Source organism: Natator depressus, chromosome 3 (assembly GCF_965152275.1).
Source record: "Natator depressus isolate rNatDep1 chromosome 3, rNatDep2.hap1, whole genome shotgun sequence".
NCBI classification, from domain to species: domain Eukaryota; kingdom Metazoa; phylum Chordata; order Testudines; family Cheloniidae; genus Natator; species Natator depressus.
The window spans coordinates 163,733,113-163,739,112 of NC_134236.1; positions in this window are offsets into that span (position 1 = coordinate 163,733,113).

Consider the following 6,000-nt stretch of genomic DNA (forward strand, 5'->3'; position numbering starts at 1 on the left):
GGACCACTGGCAATATCATTGCAGCTCAGCGGGGGTCCGAGACAGAACCACTACAATGTGCTGCACTTGAAGCTAAAAGGCGATTGGCTGAGCTGCGTGAGAAGACTTCCAGTCTCATTCACTGTTACAAGAATTAACAGGCAGAGACAAACCCTGCCCTACTGAAGCTGGAGCATTGCAATTGGCTTCAGCAGGAACAAGATTTGGCCCAGATACTTTCGTAGAATTTTATAAACCAGACAGCAACAGTAGGTAGAAAGCTAGGCCCAAGTTTCACAGGAGACATCAACCCTTGTGTTAGGGCTTAAGGGGATCATCTGCAGGGCTCAAAAGGGATGTATCTGCCAGTAAGAAGCACTGACCAGTTGGTGAAGTCTGTTATGGGAGAATAAAGATGCTTAGCATATATTTAGCATCCTTCACCTCTGAAACATCAGGGAGGAGGCCACTGCCAGAAAAGGGACACTGGCTGGACAAATACTCTGCTCTAGTATGGCAAGTATTATGTATTCTGCCACCCAATGTTCATGCACTCTCGACTACCCCTTACTTTGGGTTGGCGGTCTGTGCACTTTTTATAGGAAATATGTCAAAAGCTTCAGTCTATGTCATCTGATGGGTTATAAAAGACTGATAGAGCTGAACCTCCCCACTGCCAATTGAACTAACATGTCACATCTTTGAGAGCACCCCAACGTCTAGAAGTATCAGCACTGCCAGCCAATCTGATCCCACACCTTATGGCAAGGGACGGTTGTTGTCACTTATCACACTGGCCACGATTTTTCCTGGGTACAAATTGTGGTGTGAGGAAAGCTGGAGCCACCCCACATAACCCTTGCAATCTCAGACAGAGCAATAGTCACCTTTCTTTTTTATCACTGTGTCAGCAGTGGCTGCACAACTGCTCAGGCCCAAGTGGACATTCTATGTCCACAGGCCTGAGGCAAGGCCATGACTGATGAGAAATGCAGTTTTGATCTGTGTGTGCAGTGGGCCTGACATCTCCAGGAAACTCCCAAATGCTGTCTGCAAAGCAACGGACAATAGAATAGGTGGCAGCTGCAAGAAATGGGCAGCCATGGCCAATGTACTGTACATGGTAATGGTCATGAACAATAAAATACACAAAAGTGATGGTGAGGGTTTGATTTAAATTCCAAAAAATTCAGCGTTTCAAGCTGAATCTCCATCATTAACTCACCCTTTCTTACTGTAGTTTATGTTAGGACGACGGGGGACCTGTTTTCGTTATTTTTAGTGTGTGTTATTTTTTGTCTTAAAGTAAAATATTGGCCCTGTTTGCTCAAACAGAGAACACCAAGGAATAGTTCTATAAACCTGTAAGTATGACACAGCTGTACCAGGGCTGAATTAAATCAGCCTGGGAACCTAGCCATACCACACCATGGCTCTGTCACCATGGCATGGCCCTTGCCCTCACTTGGAGTGGTGGTGGTAGGGCTCTCCCCTGCTTCTCTCCCAAAGAGGCAGGGATAGCAGCAGCAAAATGGAGTCCCGTTCTCTCCTTCGAGGAATGGCAACAGGGCCTCCTCCCTTCTATATAGGTTCTTGTACCACACTTGTCATTGTAGTGTCTGAGCACCTTCCAGCAGTGCATTGAGTGACTGCTCTGTCGGCTGTACAGATGAGCTTTACCCTCATTGCAGAGAGGGTCCCTGTGCTGGAGGAGCAAAGTTGTCAACTACAATCATCAGCCCAGAGCTTTAATCAATATTTTAGACACCCTGGCCCAGGGCTTTCAGTGCCTGGAAGCTAAGGAGCGTGACTTAATGTTCTGTAGGAAGCAAGTGTAGGGATCTGAGGACAGGTCTGTGTTCGTGTAGCCAAAGGTGCTGAGGAAATGCACTGCAGCATTCTGTACCAGCCGGAATTTCCTACGTACTAAAGGCTTCATGCCCAGGTATGTCGCATTGCAGTAGTCCGCGTGAGAGGAGACGAAGGCATGAATAATTAAGGTAGGTGACGGTACATCAGGACGGTATGGAGTCTCCTAATCAACAAGACATGATAGAAAGCGGTAACAGGGGCCTGCCTCCGCCCCCATCCTCTTCCCTGCAGAACCCACACGGACTCCAACTGGTGTGCTCTTAGTGATATTTTATTTCTGTTTCCCTTCACCAGTATCACCACAGTCCCCCGTGCTCCCACCCACCTAATTATAATCTTTGCCGAGGTTTAGGCCCTCTCGGCAGGACCTTAGGATAAAAGAGGTCTCCCTACTCTGAGCCTCTGTAGGCTCAGCTAGCCCTGTTCCTCTCTCCCTCTTCCACCCTCCTTCTTTCATGTCCTTCCTGTGCCTCTTTTATCAGCCCTGGGCTGATGGGACCATTGAATGTTTACTCCACCCAGCCCAGTAGCCTGATTAGATCATTACCCCAATCAGCTTCTCTTGGGGCACTAATTAGCCCCCAAGTGATCAGCGTGCAGGTTCACCTACTCACTCCCTGCACTCTGTCATAAAAGCATTATTCGCAGATGCTGCTATATGAAATCTTAGCACCAGTGAGGAATTCAGGAGCACTCCCATTAAAAAGGATCCTCTCCCCCATCCCCAGCGAGGCAGGGGTGGAAGCAGTCTGGGTCCCCCACCCTATACTTATCTCTGCAACTGGGGTGGATCTGCTTGGGTGGATGGGCTGGGCCCATTGCACTCTTTTGCTTCTGCCATACACACAGAGTCTGTGGAGTGGAGTGTTGACAAACCCCACCCCATCTGCCCAAGAGAGGTGGGTCTTGGAGTTAACACTGATGCTGGCAGGCTGCAGGCATTAGCTAAGAACTGACAAACTCAGACTGGGGACCAAACCACTCCACTTATGTGTTAGTGTTGCTCAAAATAGGTGTTAGTCTTCTTAGAATGTATTCATTGTTTAGACTCTATAGAATGTTTGCAAGTTGCTGCATGCATTGATCTCATTTGTAATGTCTTTACTCCATGACATAAGGAAATATGTACGTTTTGCTGTATAACTTTGAAAATGTTTGCTCCAAACTTGTGAACCCAGATGGGAAGAGTGTTTCCCCCTCCCCACCAGTCCAGAAGAACTATCAAAATCAGATGGACCATCGAAGAACATGGCAATACAAAGGATTGGTTAATGGCCCTATCACACCTTGGAAATACTACATGCAAGGAAGCTCATCCTATGGATTTGAAGGCTGAATGCAGGAAATAAAGCAAAGACACAGGAACATTTTCCATCTCTTTGTTGTTTGAACTCTCTCAGGGTCAGAGACACTAAACTGAAGCCAGAGATCCCCAGAGGTTGTCTCCTGGGTCCGCCCTGAAAGACACTTTGAATTGACAGATCATTACAACTCTGTCACTCATAGGATTTAGATTGCAACTAATTTGTACATATGTTCACTTACTTTAACCTTCAAATAATTCTCTTATTTCTCTTTCCTAGTTACTAAACTTTTAAATAGTTAATTTCAGGATTGGCTACAAGTGTTGTCTTTGGTGTAAGATCTAGGGTACCAAATGATCTGGGGTAAGTGACTGGTCTCTTGGGACTGGATGTAACCTGAACATTGTGTGATTTTCGGTGTAAGTGATCATTTATCACTAAGTCCAGTTTGCCTGAATGGCAAGATAGACTGGAGAGTCTAAGAGGACTGTCTGTGACTCCATGCTAAGACTGTCATAGTGATCCAGTAGTTCCCATTGACAGTCTGCCCTGAGGTAGGCACTCCAGACAGCATGACAATCATCCCCATTGAGATGCAAGGGGCAGTTCATACTTCCCAGAGCTATTATTTCAGGCTGTCTGTAGACTCACGCAGACATTACTACATCAGTGACGCTCAGTTCCCATTTCCAAGCTTTTCTTTACAACCATGGAGGCCAGAAGCTTTTTTTTTCCAAATGAAAGCTGAGAGTCTGAGGTGATGACATCACTTCAGGAGCCGGGGCCCAAGCCTCTATCTCAATCCAGCCCTGCGCAGGACTGTTTTGCAGTGTGATATGGACTCGGTCATGTCACTTAACCATAGAGCAGGGGTTTTCAAATTATATTGCACCACAACCCCCTTCTGACAACAAAAATTACTACATGACCCCATGTAGACCCCATGACTACTGCTCCCCTAAAGTAATCAACATTTTGCTAAACAGCTGTTTTGCGGCGCAAGCGCTGGGAGGGAGGGAGAAGGAGGAGGAATGCGGTGCACTGGGGGAAGAGGCGGGGCCAGGGCATGGATTTGGGGAGGGGTCCAATCGGGGCAGGGAGGGGGTTGAGTCAGGGCTGGGGTCGGGGGGGGCGCAAGCACCCACCGTCACCGACGAAAGTTGGCACCTCTGGTTGCTTTTGTTCTATTTTGATGCTTTCCTAATGTTCTGTGAGACCGTTTAGCTAGTGCAAGAGCTTTCCTGAAGTTTCATAGAGCTCCCAGACTTTGCTGAACCAGCAGCCATTCCTTCAGAGGACCCTAGTCATCATAAGCCTTGTTCTCTGCTGGCTAGCTATGGTGCATAAGGATTCATTTATGGCCAATAACAGGAATTGTTTTAAATTCTTTCTGTTAAATAACAAAGTTACATAGCCCCAGCAAGCCCATCAAATGCCCACTATGTACATTTTAAAAAAACTTTCTACAGTTTGTAGTTTACATTAGAGGCCCCCCAAAAAATCATGAGACTCCGAATGTGAACTTTAGAACTCAAATGAATGAGACAATTTTCTTTAAACTCCCAAGAAAAATCCATGCTATACTCAGAGATTATGTCCTGAAAAATTGGGACAGATCTACTCTTTTTTGTCCCTGTCAAAAAACAGGGTGGACTTCCTCTTTAAGTGCAAAACAGAACACAAGTTTAATGATGGTGTCCCAAAGGCTCTCCTATGCGGCATAATATGGCCACAACTATGAAGCCCTATATTTTTGTGTCTGATCCAAAGCCCATTGAAATCAGCTCCTTTATGGGCGTTGGCTCAGACCCTTTATCCTGAATTTTCGTAAGATGAGAGATTTAACACAATTTACAAATAATTAAGAAGACATATATTGGGATATATAGTCTCTTGTTCTATTAGAGGAATTCTTACTGATATCCATCAGAAATGAGCATGAGGACATTCCCCATAGGCTTCTATGGTATTATAATACACTTACAGTATGTGGAAGACTTGAACGTTATCCAAAATAAACAGCGGTGTTTTGGTTTAGGTGTTTGTTTGTTTCTTTTTCTCCTCAATTTCCTCTTTTGCTTCTACCACTCGCCTCTCCTTCACTTTGTGAACAAATTGCCTTGAATCACACATATCCCCAGAACAATTGCCCTTTCAGTTCCAATGAAGGCTGAATCTCAGGCCAATATAAGAAAGTTCAAAATGTTTGCCACCTTCATAAGTCATATTCACAGCCTGATTCCCATACCACAAAAGATCAATAACAGCAGATAGAAGATGAGTGTGCTAAAGTTCTCCCTTGGCCCTAGACTTCAACATGTTTGTTTCCATTTTCATTTCTGTAGGTTAGCTGGTCCCAAGTTATCCCTAAGCATTTCAGATCATTTACTAATGAAGAAAGAGGAACCAGCAGTGAGAAAGACAGTAAACTATATAGCACCTACATCCAGTAGCCAATGTTCTAACAATACTTGCCCAATCTTTTATTAATAAATAACAATAAAAGCCTATATATTCCTTTAGAAACATTTTAGCTACTGAAAAGGAAGTGGCAGGGGGTGGACGGGAGCAGAGAGGAACAGAGACAGGTTGGGAGCAGAAGTGTTTATAATCACTAGAGCACACACCCCCACATCCCAAACCTGGAATGGAGGGAGGAAAGGAGTCCTGAGTCCCCACATTCCTCTTTCACGCCTATATGTGTGAAACCCACTGACAAGTATGTGTCTCATCGCCCGCTAGTGGCTGGTCCATATAGATAACAACAGCCTTCTAGTGCTGTTGGTTACTCCATTAGCTCAAGTGGTAGAGGTCTGCGTTGTGGATCCCAAACCTGCTGGTGACC